This window comes from Elephas maximus, chromosome 5 (genome assembly GCF_024166365.1).
Source record: "Elephas maximus indicus isolate mEleMax1 chromosome 5, mEleMax1 primary haplotype, whole genome shotgun sequence".
Lineage (NCBI taxonomy): Eukaryota > Metazoa > Chordata > Mammalia > Proboscidea > Elephantidae > Elephas > Elephas maximus.
This window is the reverse complement of record NC_064823.1, coordinates 105300442-105317729: the sequence shown is the minus strand read 5'-3', so window position 1 is coordinate 105317729 and position 17288 is coordinate 105300442.

Here is a 17288-nt window from a genome sequence, read left to right as displayed (position 1 = left end):
CACCCTGGGTTTTCCATATCTGTGCAATCAGCTCCTGTCCCTTCCTGCCTTCTCATTCTTCCTCTGGACAGGAGCCACCCATTTGGTCTTGTGTATCTGCTTGAACTAAGAAACACACTCTTCATGAGTATTATACTATGTTTTAAATTTCGGTCTAATCTCTGTCTGAAGCGTTGACTTCAGGAATGGTTTTAGTTCCAGGTTAACAGAGCATCTGGGGACTATGGCTTCAGGGGTTTCTCCAGTCTCAGACCATTAAGTCTGGTCTTTTTACGTGAATTTGAGTTCTTCTTCACACTTTTCTCTCTCTCCGTCAGGGACTCTCTGTTATGTTCCCTGTCAGGGCAGTCATTGGTGGTAACCACGCACTATCAAGTTCTTCTGGTCTCAGGCTGATGGAGTCTCTGGTTTATGTGGCCCTTTTATCCATTGGGCTGGGTGAATTCTTTATAAACTAAAAGTGGGGAAAGCTTTCCTACCTATGACTCAAAATCCAAAAACCATAAAAGAAAAAAATTAATTTGGCTCATAAAAATAAAAAGTCTTTGCATAAAAAAAACGAACAGTAAATGACAAACTGGAAAAATAATCATAACTTATATGACAAAGTGCCAGTATACTTCATATATAGAGTGCTCCTGAAATTAAGAAAAATTGCTGAAAAATTGGTGAAATGTATGAACAGAGAGTACATAGAAAAAGAAATGCAAATGACACTAAGATGATCAGTGTAACCCATAATAAGTGAAATGGAAATTAAATCTATAGTGTGATCCTGTTTCTCACCTATCAGATTGGTGAAAATCCAAAATTTGATAATATTCCATTAGTTAGGCAATGGGAAAACAGGTCCTGGCATTCATTGCTATTAGAATGCAAAATCGTGTAAATCCTATGGGCACTATCTCAGAAAGCGATATATACATTTACCCTTTGACCCAGCAATCTCACTTCTAGACTTCCATCTCAAAGATAAATTAGCAAAGATATGGGATGACACATCCATTGTGGCATTATTTACGAGAGTAAAATATTAAAACAGCTCAAATATCCATCACTAGAGGAATAATTGAATAAAATATGGTGCATACATACAGCCATCCAGCAGTAAAATGAAATGAGATCCAATAAGATACTATTGCATACCTCTTAGAATGGCTAAGTTATTTTTAATGGACAGTACCAACTGCTGGCAAGAAAACAACAACTGCACTTCCCATACCACTTTGGAAAAGAGTTTGGCAGTCTCTTAGAAAGTTAAATGCACACTTGGAATATAAACCAGCACCTCCCTCCTAGGTATTTACCCAAGATAAAAGAAAACACAAAGGCCTATATATGAATGTTTAGATTATCTTTATTCATAAACAGTCAAAACTGGAAACAACCCAAACATCCACAAATAGATAAATTAGTCATGAAATATCCTTACAATGGGATGCTACCCAGCAAACAAATGACTGATAAATACAGTGATGTAGCTGAATCTCAAAAGCATTAGGCTAAGAGAAGACAGAAACAAAAGGGCACATACTGCACGATTCCATTTATATGATATTCTGGAAAAGGCCAATTTTTATCAGCAATTTTGAACAAAAATCAGATTAGTGGTTGCCAGAGACTGGGCACATGGGGAGGAAACTGGCCATGAGAGGTCATGGGGAAAACTTCTTAGAGTGATGAAAATATTCTGTATCTTAATTATGGTGTTGATTACACCACCATGTACACTTGCCATAATCTACCAAACTATATACTTAAAAAGAGTGAATCTTGCTGCATATAAATTAAGTCTCAATAAACATCAGTATAACAAGAATAAGACAAAAATTCGGAAAATCTCTATGGTGTGCTCTACAGAATAAATGATTAAGTAAGAAAAGCCAAGTGCACAACAATATTAAAACACACTACGTTTTGTATAAGAAGGAGGAGAAATGTGTTTTCTCATATTTTCAAAAAGAATATAATAAAAAGACAAACCAAAATTAAATGGCTGTCTGTGTGAGAAGGGAAAGAAAAGCTTGGTGAGAATAGGAATAGAAGTGAGATTTCTGTGAATGTTATTTGTTTTTAGAGTTTTAACTCTGGTATCCTGTAATACAAGGAGCCCTGAAGGTAAGTAGGTCAAACTTTTGCATGATAACCGAAAGGTCAGCAGCTTAAACCCTCCAGCCACTCCGCAGGAGAAAGATGTGGCAGTCGGCTTCCATAAAGATTTACAGCCTTGGAAACCCTATAGGGCAGTTCTACTCTGTCCTGGAGGGTCTGTATGAGTCAGAGTTGACTTGATGGCAACAAGTTATCACATAAATAGTTATAAATAATGAATAATTAAAAACGAAACTAAATAAAAGGGGGGAATTTCCCTAAAAATTGAAAATGAAACAAATGACCAATTGTATACCAAGTTAGTGGCATAACTGTTACCAAAGGAGGGCTCTTGTCCTGTCCTATTAGCCAATCGAAATAAGACTGACGCCACACCACCAGTTGCAAGGGAAACAGAAAGTCGGGATTTATTGTCTGCACAGACAAGGAGCAATGTGGGGTCTAGTGACCATAAGGCCACGTGCTCACTGTTTAGGGGCTGGGGAGCTTTTTGTTTCCAGTAGTGTCAGGGGTTGGGTTTGGTACCCGGAACTCTCTGCCCTTAGCCTCCCCTGCCCATACTTGGAGGTCCAGATAGTAAATCATCTTCCATCGGATGTGCGTGCTGGGGGACCCCTCGCTTCTAAAATGGAATCGGGTGAAATCATGGGTTGGGAAATAGCGTTCTTTCTGGTGACAGCCAGGTCCGGGGTGGGTTGAAGGAAGTGATCTCTTCAATCTGCGCATGCTTCAAGGTGTAGCTTGGCTAGTCTGGCGGATGGAGCCACTACCTGTTGCGACTTCCTAAAAAATGTTGCTCAAAACAAGCTTGCGGTTAGCAAGACAAAGAAGGGGGGGAGGGGTGTCGATTGGGGTTTTCATAACCACACAGAGAAAAGAATTACTTCAACTGACTTTAAAACATAGGATGCTGACTATTTTCTCAGTGAGATATGTCATCTAAGGCAAAAGGAACTAGAAACAAATTTAAAATAATATTCAAAATATTATTGTTAGTAGTAATATTGGTTGAGTTATTTTGAAACTATTGCAGGAATATTGTAAGATAAAACGTGTCATCGTGTATAAGTCATTAGTAGTCAAGATAAAGCATAAGACAGACAGCATACAAGTACAAAATCAAAAAAGTTAAAACCCTGTAACACTAAATTTGAACTGAAGATATTAGTATAGACTCATTATAAACTCCTCTTATAAAAAATAAGCATTCGTTTCCTAGATTTGTCCACTGAGACATTGAAGCAAAGATATCTAGGAGCAACGAGCATTCTTACAGTGCAGATGTGGCCTCTAAATACTATTTTCCACTGAAAGAAATGAGAATTGCTTGAAGAAATTGTTGATTCCAAGTCTGGGACAGAAAATGTTCAAGATGAACATAGGATATCTTGATGCTTCAGGAAGTAAGGAAGCTATCAAAGTCTACCGTGGTGGGTCAAAAAAAAAACACAGGAGCCAATTTGAAGTAGCTTCCTCTGGCCTCCAAAAAAGAGGGGACCATTTGTGCATCACAAAGAAAAACAACTATAATAGATGAAATGTAACAAATATATATAAGTTCATGAATCTCATAATTATACTAAAAAAAATCTAATTTGTCACCATTGGAGGAGCCCTAAGGGTTTAATGGTTAGGAGCTCGGCTGCTAACCAAAAGGTCAGCAGTTTGGATCCACTAGCTGCTCCTGGGAAACCCTATGGGGCAGTTCTCTCTCCTACAAGGTTGCTATGAGTAGGAATCACCTTGACGGCAATGAATTTGTTTCTGTTTTGTTTTTTTATCACTATTAGAACATTTAAAAATTGGCAAATAGAGAATCAAGCATGTATCTTTCCTTTTCTGTATAAGCTGTATTTCAGGTAACAGATGAGGAAAGTTTTAAAGAAGAGTTCCAACTAATAAACCCAGGAGGAATGATCCCAACCCAGTGCTGTCGAGGAGTGATAGAACTAGTAAATTCTCATTTTGCAATCTCTGATGAAATGATGGATGTAGGCAACAATTATCAATGAATGCTGAAACTACTAGGTGAAAAATCATGGGAACTTGATGATGTAGAGACCAGACTGACACCACCTGAATTCAATGATCAATCTTGGCACCATTAGAAGTGATGCCTTAAGTATTCACGTCATGCACTAAGAAGTACCACCAATGAAAGATTCTTACCTAAAAACTGAACCTGAAGGTAAAAGCTACTGGTCTACCTGCTGGTTTTTTCAGGAAATATGGAAAATGAAGCAATAAGTTAACAAGCTAATGAATGAAAATAATAAAGGAATAAGCTACATGACTCCCTGAAGAAACAATTAGCCAAATACCCAAACAACAAAACCCAGTGCCATCGAGATAGCCAAATACAGAGTATGTGAAATTCAACAGGACCAGTGACTCAGTTTTTCTAACAAATCAATGACATAAAAAAGAGGGAATAAGCACTGTTTAGGATAAAAGAGAATTAAGAAATAATAACAACCAAATACTACACGTGGACCTTGTTTAAAACCTGATTTGAACATAATGAATACTAAAAGACAGTTTTTAGACAGTCAAGGAAATGTGAATTTGGAGGATATTAGATGATAATGTTTAGGAATGACTTAATTAAGTGTGACAATGGCACATGGGTATGGTTTTTTTGTTTTGTTTTTCAAGTTCTTGTAAGTTATGTAAGATAGTTATATACTGAGACATTTACTGGTGAGATGGCATGAAGACTAGGGTTTGTTTTAAATTCTCCACAAAGAAAAAAGGGTGCAATAAAAATAAAATTGGCAAAATATCAATCATCATTGAAGACTTGGTGATGAATCCACAGGAGATTATTGTATTAGTCTCTCTGCTTTTGTGTATGTTTGAAATCTTTCATAATAAAGAGTTTTAAAATACCTAGTTCTATCATTATAAAACAAAATGAAGGTTGAAGGTCATTTTGAAGTACCATTCTCATGTGAGAGGAGCCAGAGCTCCTTGAGAAGGGTTGGGGGAGGAAAAATACTAGATGACCCCAGAACATGTTGTGGTGACAGAAGATAAGGAAGTGCTCAAAAAAAGGAAGAAAGAAAGAAAAACAAACAAAAACACAGGCATATCAAAAGGACACAGGAGGCAACCTGAATAGTTCCAGTTCTCAATCGCCAGGGCTGGAACAATTTGAGCAACAAAATAAATATACCTTCTCTTCACTCTCTGGCAATGGGATTGATTCACTTATCGACTATCTTCTTACCCGACATTTTGCACTTACAACGATAGTAAATCTACTGACTATTTTGCACATTAACGACGTAGGTCTGGCAGTAATGAACACTGAGATGTGAGGCGAGAGTAATGCTGGCTGTGATGATTAAGGTTATGTGTCAGCTTGGCTGGGCCATGATTCCCAGTGGTTTGGCAGTTATGTAATGATGTACTCAGGATGATTTTGTGATCTGATGTGGTCATCCTCCATTTTTGCATAACAGTTCCACACAATGACCTGGTCTTTGGAACCTAACCATGTCAATAAGTGAGGAGAGGGTATAATGAACAAAGTAAATATCCCTGATAGCCACTGATAGAAATAAAATGGGAAAGAAGGAACAACTTTTCCTTACAGTAGAATTCCAAATAATAAATGTAGAGAGAATGAGGGAAACTAATAAATGCAGAAAAAACTAAGGAAAATAGAAAATGCTACAGTAACAACTGCTTCAGGCAAGATCAACAAAAAAAATACTAAAATTAATGGGTGAAAGTTTAAGGAGAAACAAGATACTTGCATAGTCTCAAAATCTCTCTCTAAAAATATTTGTTGACTTTTATAAATGGAAAAATAGTGACTTTACAGTGGCAGGCATCTGGTAGACACCACCATATCCAAGGGATCAAGATTAACATCACCAGTAATAGGACATAACAATGCCACATGCTCCCAGATACCGTGATCTGAGAAGGGCACATCGCCTCTGTAGTATTCTTCCCCAAAATCCATAACTTTAGAGTAACTGTGGGGAAGCATTAGACAAACAATAACAGAGGGATATTCTACAAGTACCATGCTTCAAAAGTGTCAGTGTCATGAAAGACAGTGTGGCACAAAGAACTAATTTTGGCTTATTGTCTCTGGTTTCTGAAAACAGCCTGAGCAATTAAGGTGTTCTTTGCTTTCTAAAATAGCCAGGTAAGTAGGGGCTATACATGCCTCATGCCTGGCAAACTAACTTCAGGTAAGGAGGGGCATGATGCAGTCAATCATGCATATTCTTTGAGTCATGCATATTCATTGAGGTCCCAGTTACTAGGGGACCCTCTTTTTGGAGGTTTCTTTCTTTGGAGGCTTCTCTCTTTGGAGGCTTCTAGGATTAATGAGAACATCCACACACAGGAGAGGGAGCAGTAAGTTAATGGAAACCTCCTGCCAGGACCTCTCCCAGATCTTGCCTTATGCTTCTCTTTGCTTTTATCCTTTCTGATAAATCATAAATGGGTAACTGTAAGTATAGGTAATATAGGAGCCCTGGTGGCACAGTGGTCAAAGCACTCAACTGCTAACTGAAAGGTCAGTGGTTTGAAACCACCTGCAGCTCTGTGGGAGAAAGATGTGACGGTCTGCTTCAGTAAAGACTTAGAGCCTTGGAAACCCTATGGGGTAGTATGAGTTGGAGTTGACTCAACCTCAGTGGGTTTTAAGTATAGGTAATAAATTTCTGTGAGTTCTATGAGTCATTCTAGCTAATTATCGAACACACTGGGGGCAGTGAGAATTACCAGAGAGGCTAGTTGTCTTAGGCTAGGTTCTCTAGAGAAACAAAACAAATAAAGTGTATAAATATATAGAGATTTATATCAAGGAAACGACTCACACAATTGTAGAGACTGGAACGTTCCAAGTCCATGGATCACGATAGAGGCTTCTCTCGGTTCACATAGCCACAGGTGCTGGCAAACCCAAGATCTGCAGGTCAGAGAGCAGGCCTCCTGCTCACTGGCTATGAAGATGGACAGATTCCAAGATCGGCAGCTAAGCTGATAGCTCATGTCCCAAGAACTGAACAGAAGACAGCTGCAGGATCCAGAGCAAGCAAAAAGCCAGAATGTCTGAGAATATTCTGATGCAGGCCATACCCCCAAGGAAACTCCGTTACAGCTGATTGACTACTCACAGTAGATTCTATCTTCGGAGGGATCACCTATAAACAGTAAGAATCATGGCCCAGCGAAGTTGACACACAATCTTAACCATCACACTAAACCAAAAAAAAAAAAAAAAAAACCCAAACCCACCGCCATCTAGTAGATTCCGACTCATAGCAACCCTATAGGACAGAGTAGAACTGCTCCATACAGTTTCCAAAGAGTACCTGATGGATTCAAACTGCCGGCCTTTTGGTTAGCAGCCATAGCACTTAACCACTATGCCACCATCACACTAGTGCTTGCCTATTTGGCAGGGGCTTGGAAGGACAGAGTCCTAACTTGTGTTCGGGTCAGAGAGAAAGAGAGTGCCGTGGGAATAGCTGGTGTTAGAATGATGAAGTGGAAAAGTGGGGTATGAGTTAACTTTACATTTTTGGCCCTGTGGTGAATTTTATTTATGTACAAAGGAAGACCAAGAACTGTCACAGATTGGAACAGGCTAAGGAGACACGACAACTAATTGCAATGTGGGATCCTAGATGGAATCCTGAAACAGAAAATGGACATTGGTGGCAAATCTGGTTAAATCTGAATAAGGTCTGAAATTTAGTTAGTGATATTACACCAAGGTTAAGTTCTTAGTTTTGACAGTTGTACTAGGTTAGCATCGGGGGAAGCTGAGCAAGGAGTGTGTGGGAGCTCTCTGTACTGTTTTTGCAATTTAATAAAAAATTATTAAAAAATAAACTTATTCAAGTAGATTTCCTATGAGGTAGCTAAAAGATAGAGAAGGCCACGTTTGCCTCAAAATGTGAAAAAGATAGGAGTTAATTGAGTCTCACCCCCGAAACCAAGATGTGTAGTTGTGTTGAAAATTTTTGCTGTTGTTGAGAATTGGCAAGAGCAACAAATAATAACACATTTTTCTCAAAGTAGCCAGTACAAATGATGATATGCCAGAAGAATCTTACATACCATATGCCAAGCCTTGCATTACCCTCTCCAATAAAAACCTATCCATTTGCTCATGTGTCTAGTTCTTGGGTAAAAACTTTAGACTGTGGTTAACAAAAATGAACACTTTATATATTGGAGTGACTTTATTGTTAGGTGCCTTGAGTCGGTTCCAACTCATAGCGACCCTATGTACCACAGAATGAAACACTGCCCGGTCCTGTGCCATGGTCACAATCGTTGTTATGCTTGAGCCCATTGATGCAGCCACTGTGTCCGTCCATCTTGTTGAGGGTCTTTCTCTTTTCCACTGACCCTGTACTTTACCAAGCATCATGTCCTTCTCCAGGGACTGATCCCTCCTGACAACACGCCCAAAGTATATAAGACACAGTCTCGACATCCTTGCTTCTAAGGAGCGTTCTGGTTGTACTTCTTCCAAGACAGATTTGTTCATTCTTTTGGCAGTTATGGTATAGTCAATATTCTTCTCCAATACCACAATTCAAAGGCATTAATTCTTCTTCAGTCGTCCTTATTCATTGTCCAGCTTTCACACGCAGATGATGTGATTGAAAATACCATGGCTTAGGTCAGGTGTACCTTAGTCTTCAAGGTGATATCTTTGCTTTTCAACACTTCAAAGAGATCCTTTGCAGCAGATTTGCCCAATACAACGTCTTTTGATTTCTTGACTGCTGCTGCCATGGGTGTTGTTTGTGGATCCAAGTAAAATGAAATCTTTGACAACCTCAATCTTATCTCCATTTATCATGATGTTGCCTACTGGTTCTGATCTGAGGATTTTTGTTTTCTTTATGTTGAGGTACAATCCATACTGAAGGCTGTAGACTTTGATCTTCATCAGTAAGTCATTCAAGCCCTCTTCACTTACAGCAATAAAGCTTGTGTCATCTGCGTAACACCGCAGGTTGTTAATGATTCTCCCTCCAATCCTGATGCCCCATTCTTCTTAATGTATTGGAGTGATATCTCTACAGAAAAAAGTAGAGTATCTTACTCATCTTTGGAATACACACAACAGACACTCAAGATATATGCGTTTAATTTTTTTTTTTTTTTTGGCATGCATTCTTATAAAGGAAATCTGACTTTTTAGATACTTGTTGAAAACCTGGTCACATTAGCATTATTTTCTCTGCTCTCCTTTTGCCTTCCTCTCCGTTTTCCTCCCCTCTTCCCACTCTTTTTAAGTTTAATTCTTCTGTAAGCCAAAATGTCTTTACTTCTTTTTAATAGTCAGTTGCCATAGAGTCAATTCTGGCTCATGACGACTCCATGTGTGTGAGTAGAACTGTGCTCCACAGAGTTTTCAGGAGCTGATTTTTTTGGAAGTAGAGTACCAGGTACTTCTTCCAGGGTTCCTCTGGATGGACTCAAACTGCCAACCCTTTGGTTAGCAGCCGAGCCTGTTAACCCTTTACACCACCCAGGGACTCCCTTATTTCTCTTTACTCTTTCCTTTTTTTTCTCTTCAACTTTTCCCTTATCCCCTGCAATGGTTTGAAATACCTAGGGCCTAGGAGGCAACACTGGCAGAATCAGCCACATACACATTCAGAGTATACACTACACAAGAGCATCACATCTAAAGGAGAATCATTACTGTCATAGACACCAACTGACTTAGATGAGAATGTACAGAAGATCACAATTCCAGGCCACCTGATTGAGTTCTGGGGCAGTGGGGGAGAACTTCCTCTTTAATGAGCCCTCACCTGCACTCATGGAAAGCACCTATGAACATACTCCAGCAATTGTCTGTACCCTCTCTTGACCACATCCTGAGCATCCTCTTGTATCAGCTAGCCATTTTCACAATAATGCCATGTAACAAACAACCACAAAATCTGATTGGCTTAAAAACAATAAGCTTTTAGTTTTTGCCCAAGCGTGTGTAGATTGACTGGGATATGACCGATCTAGGCTGGGCTCAGCTGGGCTGGACTCCAAGCTGCAGCAGGTAGAATCTAGATTTACTCCACATCACATTTCCTCCTTAGACCAATGATTACTCAAGACTTGTTCTTCTCATGGTCGAAGACAGGAACATAAAAGGGCAAATCCAACTATGCAATCACATTTCAAGCTTCTGTTTACAACATGTCCACTAACAATCCATTGGTCAATGCAAGTCACTAGGCCAAACCCAAAGTCAAAGAGTAGGAAAGTATGAGGTTGTGACAAAAATGTAGACATATATTCAGGCAGCTAACAGACACATGAGGAAACACTCGATACTGCTAGCCATTAGAGAAATGCAAATCAAAACTACAATGAGATAACCATCTGACCCCAATATTACTGACAAGAATCAAAAAAACAGAAAATGAATGTTGGAGAGGCTGCAGGGAGATTGGAACTCTTATGCACTGCTGGTGGGAATGTAAAAGGTATAGCCATTTTGAAAAATGATATGGCACTTCCTTAAAAATCTGGAAATAGAAATACCATATAATCCAGCAATCTTACTGCTAGGTATATATCCTGGAGAACCGTCACAGAAATAGACATATGCACACCTATATTCATTGCAGCATTGTTCACAATAGCAAAAAGGTGGAAACAACCTAAGTGCCCATCAACAGATGAATTGATAAACAATGGTAAATACACATAATGGAATACTACCCAATAATAAAGAACAACGATGAATCTGTGAAGTATCTCACAACATGGATGAATCTGGAGGGCTTTATGCTGAAATAAGTCAATCGTGAAAGGACAAATATTATATGAGACCACTATTATAAAAACTCATGAAAAGGCTTACACACAAAAAGAAACAATCTTTGATGGTTATGAAGGAGGGGAAGGTTGGGGAGGGAAAAATACTAAATAGACAGTAGATAAGTGGACACTTTGGTGAAGGGTAAGACAGTATACAATACTGGAACAGCCAGCACAGCTTGTCCAAGGCAAGGTCATGGAAGCTCATAGACACATCCAAACTCCCTGAAGGACTGAATTACTGGGCTGAGGGCTGTGGGGACCATGTTCTTGGGGGACATCTAACTCAACCGGCATAACATAGTTAATAAAGACAATGTTCTACATCTTACTTTGGTGAGTAGCATCTGAGGTCTTAAAAGGTTGTGAGCAGCCATCTAAGATACTCCACTGGTCTCACCCTTTCGGGAGCAAGGGAAAATGAAGGAAACACAAAGGAAAGATTAGTCCAAAGGACTAATGGACCAAAACTACCACAGCTTCCACCAGACTAAGCCCAGCACAACTAGACTGTGCCTAGCTACCACCACTGATTTCTCTGACAAGGATCACAATAGAGGGTCTCAGACAGAGCTGGAGAAAAACGTAAAAAAAAAAAAATTCTAACTCACAAAAAAAGACCAGACTTACTGGCCTGACAGAGACTGAAGAAACCCCAACAGTACGGCCCCCGGACTTCCCTTCAACTCAGTACTGAAGTCACTTCTGAGGTTCACCCTTCAGCCAAAGATTAGACAGCCCCATAAAACAAAATGAGACTAAATGGGCACGCCAACCCAGGGGCAAGGAGGAGAAAGCAGGAGGTGACAGGAAAGCTGATAATGGGGAACCCAAGGTTTAGAAGAGGAGAGTGTTGACACTGCAAGGGGTTGACAACCAATGTCACAGAACAATATGTGTATTAATTGTTTAATAAGAAACTAATTTGCTCTGTAAACCTTCATCTAAACCACAACGAAAAAATGTGTATGTATAATATGAATTCAGGGGAATAGTGTTGTTAGCTGCTGTTGAGTTGGCCCCTGACTCTTGGTGACCCCAAGCACAATGGAACAAAATGCTGTCCAGTCCTGCACCACCCTCATGATAGTTCATAGATCAGTCCATTGTGATCCATAGGGTTTTCACTGGCTGATTTTCAGAAATAAATCACCAAGACTTTCTTCCTAGTCTTTCTTAGTCTGGAAGCTCTGCTGAAACATGTTCAGCATCGTAGTAAACATGCAAGCCTCCGCTGACAGACAGGTGGTGTCTGCACCTGAGGTACATTGGTGGAGAATTGACCCTGGATCTGCCAAACGGAAGGCAAGAATTCTACCACTAAATCTCTCATGTTGCTTCTTTTGCTTACTTGCCACTCTCCGAAGCCTGAGTTGTACCTAATTTTGTGTCTTCACCTGGTTGTGCATTGAGAGAATGGCTGGCAGCACAGAACACATTCTGCCTGCCTGGGCTCTGGAGAACTCCCACAGGCACAGTTATTCAGGTTGTGCTGTAATGTACTATTCAAAATTTTATTTTTTTACTTTTAAAAAATGAAAGGATATGCTTCATTCAAATTCATACCAACATATTGCATGGGCAAGTGAGTGGTAGTTCCAAAAAAAAAAAAAGGGTGGATATATCCAATGGTCCTCAGTTTTTATTTCAAGGTCTTTGAAGACGTGGCTATAGCCAGTTCATCTTTGGGTTCCTCATGACACATAGTATGGTTTCCCGCCCCAATAAGTTTTATAAATACTTGAGTTGCTTGAGATAAGTGAGACTTTATTTGGAAGACCAGGTTTTTTTTTTTTTTTTTGTAACAAAAACACTTAAAATTTAAGGTATATCTTTGATTGATATTTACCACTCATCCCATTTGCAAAATACATACCTTTTTTTTTTTTTTTTAATCCTTAAACAAGTAGCAAGTAAGCCCATGATTCTGCAAGTACATTGGCTGAATTTTTTTATTTTAAAAACTATTACCCTTAAAGGTTGGTTGTGGGAAAACCTTGAAGACTTTCAGTTCTTGAGTAAGTGGAGCCAAGTCCTGATAAGGGAGAACTGATGGACACTTTGGTCACTTGTTTCCACAGTTTCTGAGAGCAGTTTGTTCACTATTTAAGACCAGCCTTTTTTTCCTTGTTGGGGAGTTTGAGCCAGGAAATTATGAAGTAACATAATTGTTTCACAGATGCTACAGGGTGCTTAAAAAGACAAATATTTATCTTATGCGATATTTTAACACCATCTAATTTTCTACCAAAATATATTTCTTTTAAGAAAATATTTCTAAAAATAATAAAGAAATGATCTGTGTTTTCAAAGTTTTTTCCACTCTTAAATAACTAGGTAGTATAAACACTGTAAGTTGTCCTGTAAATTAACCCTGTAGAAATACTAACCCAAGAAAAAATACTTCTAAGTCGCTACCAAAGCAGGATTAAAATAGTTTCATTTATGTTTCACTGTCAAAGAAACATAAAGTGAATTTTCTAGATATCTGTTGCTTTCAGAGATGAACCTTTTATTTTAATCATGCTGATGGACATTTGTTCCAGGTGCCAAGAAAACCTATGGAGCAGTTCTACTCTATAACATACAGGGTCACCTTGAGTCAGAATTGACTCCGTGGCAACGGGTTTGGCTTTGGTTTACACTAACGTACCAAATAAAACCTAACTTTTTATTGACAACTAGTTCCGAATATCAGTTATTTTAATGGTTGTATTACGACCATTTCAGAGCAGAAGACTTAATGCTAACGCTGATACAGCAGTTCTTCAGAGAAACAGAGCCAACTATACATATATATATAACATGTATATATATAAAGAGATTTATTTTAAGGAATTAGATCTCACGATGGTGTGGGCTGGTAAGCCTGAAATCTATAGGCAAGCCTACAGGCTAGAAACTCAGCAGGAGTTGACATTGCTGTATTGAGGAAGAATTTTTTCTTCTCCAGGAAACCTGTTTTTGCTCTTAAGGTCTTCCAACTGATTGGATGAGGCCCACGCTCATTATTGAGGGTAATCTCCTTTACTTAAAGTCAATTAATTTTAGATGCTAACTACATCTATAAAATAACCTTCAGAGCAACGCTTAGCTTTGTGTTTGACTAAATAAATGGCCTACTCAAGTTGAGACATGAAACTAATCATCATAACCACTTTTACTCAATTTCTCCTAACAATTGTGTTTTCCTATTTCATAATTTGGCTCTCCCTTTTTTGTTCACTGCCAACTTTAAATATATTTCCTGGAAGACTGAAAGCTCTATAGAAAAATGAATTACAAGCTTTTTACAACAGTACCAGATTTTATATAAAATTCTAAGGCAACAACAGTCTTAGGGACTCATTGTAACTGCTCGAGGATCTTCCCATGCCTCTCCTATGAATCCTTTGTCCTCAAGCACCTTCATTAATGGTAAAAATGAATTACAGACACTTGTTAGCTGCTGCTGAATGGCCTCTGACTGATGACTACCCATGCACAATGGAATACAACACTCCTTGGTCCTGTACCATCCTCATGATCAGTTTCGGATCAGACTATGTAATCCACAGGGTTTTCATTGGTTGATTTTTGGTAGTAGATCTCCAGAACTCTACCACTGAACCACCAATGCACTGTAAGTTTATATACTACCTGCCACTGTTTATAACAACGATAGCCTTATCTTTGTACAGTTTAAGTGCTACTTACCAAAAAGTTACGGACTGTTGTTCAAACACATATGTAAAATATATCTTTCCATTAAATTTTACACATACAAAGGGTAAACAATTTAATAACTCGTTGGGATAAAGGAAAAGTATAATTTTAGAGCAGTTGGAGCATTCATCATTAAATCTGATTTTTATTTAAAAAGAATAAGGTCAAGTCTGAGTTCATTTATATTTTTCTTGGTTTGCTTACACTTCTAGGGTGCAAGTTGAGACTTGCCAGTGGCAGTCGCTCTGGCATTCCGCAAGTGCAAAGAGGGAAAAAAGCTGTGTCTTGTGGTTGGCCCAGGCTTATTAAGGAGGTCATCCTGAGACTCACTGACCTCCACTTAAAGCCAAAACATTCATTTAATATCCATGGTGGCCAGTTCCCAGGAGGGATTCAGAATTACTTGAGAGATGATCTCTGCACACCTGAAAGAATCTCCCACGGTGGGTATAGGAGCTCAACACTGCATTATGGCTGCTTCCTCTGCCTGGAACATTCCTCCCCTGGGTCCTCCAGTGGCTGGCTCTAGTTCATCATTTAGGTCACGCCCCAAATGTCAGCTGCTCAGTGAGTTGCTCCTCTCCCTTCCCACCGCTTTGCTCCATTTTATTTTCTTCACAGCACTTATCACAGGTTGAAAACATTTATTTATTCATTTGTTTACTGATTTATATTTTGTCTCCTTCCACCCTAGAAGTAAGCATCATAAAAATAGGAACTTTGTTTTGTTCGCTGCTGCATGCTATATCTTCTAGTACCTAGAAGAGTCCCCAATATATAGCAGATAGGTTCTCCGTCCGTTTTTGTTGAATAAATGAATATGAATAATGTGGAGAACTTTCCTGTAGAAAAAGAGCGAGAAGGACAGGGAAAAGGAGGAAAAGACAGCACGTTCCTATACAAAAAAAAAAAATATATATATATATGCAAATTCACCAGAATTAAGAGGAAGAGTAGAAGTCATAGCCCCACAGCCCTTCCAGAATAGGGGCCCTGCCCTGTTAAAAAGTAGATAGAAATCTGAGGTTACAACCTCAAGTAGGCAAGAAATGGGACTTTCTTTATTTCTTTAGTTTCTGTATTTGATTTCCTTTTTGGCTTCTATTCTCCTGGGTGGTAGACTCTTACTTAATATCAGCTAATTCAGGGTATCCCTCTCCTTTCCCTGAGAAAGCTATTGAGGGCCAATATAGTGATATGAAACAGCAGAAAAGGCATCTGATCCTTAATGTTCTCTCCTATCCTTGATGCTGTCACCAATCTCATCGGTATCAGCTGAGGCCCCTGTTCCTCTCTGGCCCAGAATCATCTGTCCATGCAGGTTACTGCTATGTTCTACTTGCTCTGGCCACCAAACCAATTGCCATCAAGTCAATCTCAACTTATGGTAAACCCATGTGTGTCAGAGTAGAACTGTGCTCCTTAGGGTTTTCAATGGCTTCTTTGTTGGAAGTAGATCACCAGGTCTTTCTTCCAAGGCACCTTGGGTAGACTCAAGCTTCCAACCTTTTGGTTAGTAGCTGAATACGTTAATCATTTGCACCACCCAGGGACTCCCTGCTCTGGCCACAAGCCCTTTGGAACCTGGGGCTTTCTGAGCCACATCCATAGAGGTCTCAGGAGATGGGGAAGTTCTTTACTGTGACTCCATCACCCGGAGCATGCAGGAACTCAGGAGAGACTGCCCTAAACCGATTTGCCTGAAGTTATTTGGCCATTTCCTCCCTGTTCTTCCAGCCCATGGAGAATGTGCGGAACTCTGTGGTCCTGAGATCTTTCAGAGCTCTAATTACGGGCTGTTGTAGTTCAAACAGTTAAGCATTCAACTGCTAAGGGATGGTTGATGGTTCAAACCTACCCAGTGGCTTCAAGGGAGAAAGACCTGGCAATCTGCTTCCAGCCAAGAAAACCATATGTGGCAGTTCTACTCTGTCATATGGGATCAGGATGAGACAAAATAAACTCAATGACACCCAACTACAGGCCAGGGGCTAGGACCCAAGATCCCTCATCTGCTTACTCTTAGACCCACCTAGACACAAGGGCAAGGCGGAATGGGGGCACCTTCTCAAGGACCCTCCATCATCAAAGATCTTCTCTAGTCTCAGGAGCAGGAAAACCTGAATGTTCCAGAATGATTTTCTTTGCCTTAAGTATTCTAGAGCCCTACCTCTTGATTCTCAAAAGTGGCCATCTGCTATAACAACCCTTCCCCAATCTAAAGGGCAACTGCAGGCCTAGTTTGAATGGTGGAAGGTTCCAAGTGTAAAAAAATGAATTGCTGGAATGAAAAACATTGGTGAATATATCAAAATATGCATTTACTAATTAAATATTAATACCCAAGATGAGAGAATCAATTCTCCACAAAAACAAGAGTCCAGGGAAGAACATGCTCTGATGGTTGAGAGACAGAGAGAGGCTAACTTCTATTGTAATTTTACCCAACAATATGTGTATTGAATAAAGCAGACAGCTGCATTAAAAAAAAAAGGTTTGAGATGCAATGTGATTCTGCAAGCCTACCTATGCTTCCCTCATATTTGTACATATGTACATCTCGTGCTACTTTTCCATGTTGTTCAAAATATGCATAAATATCTATGCAATATTTATTTTAATATTAACTTAATTAATATCGATGCAAG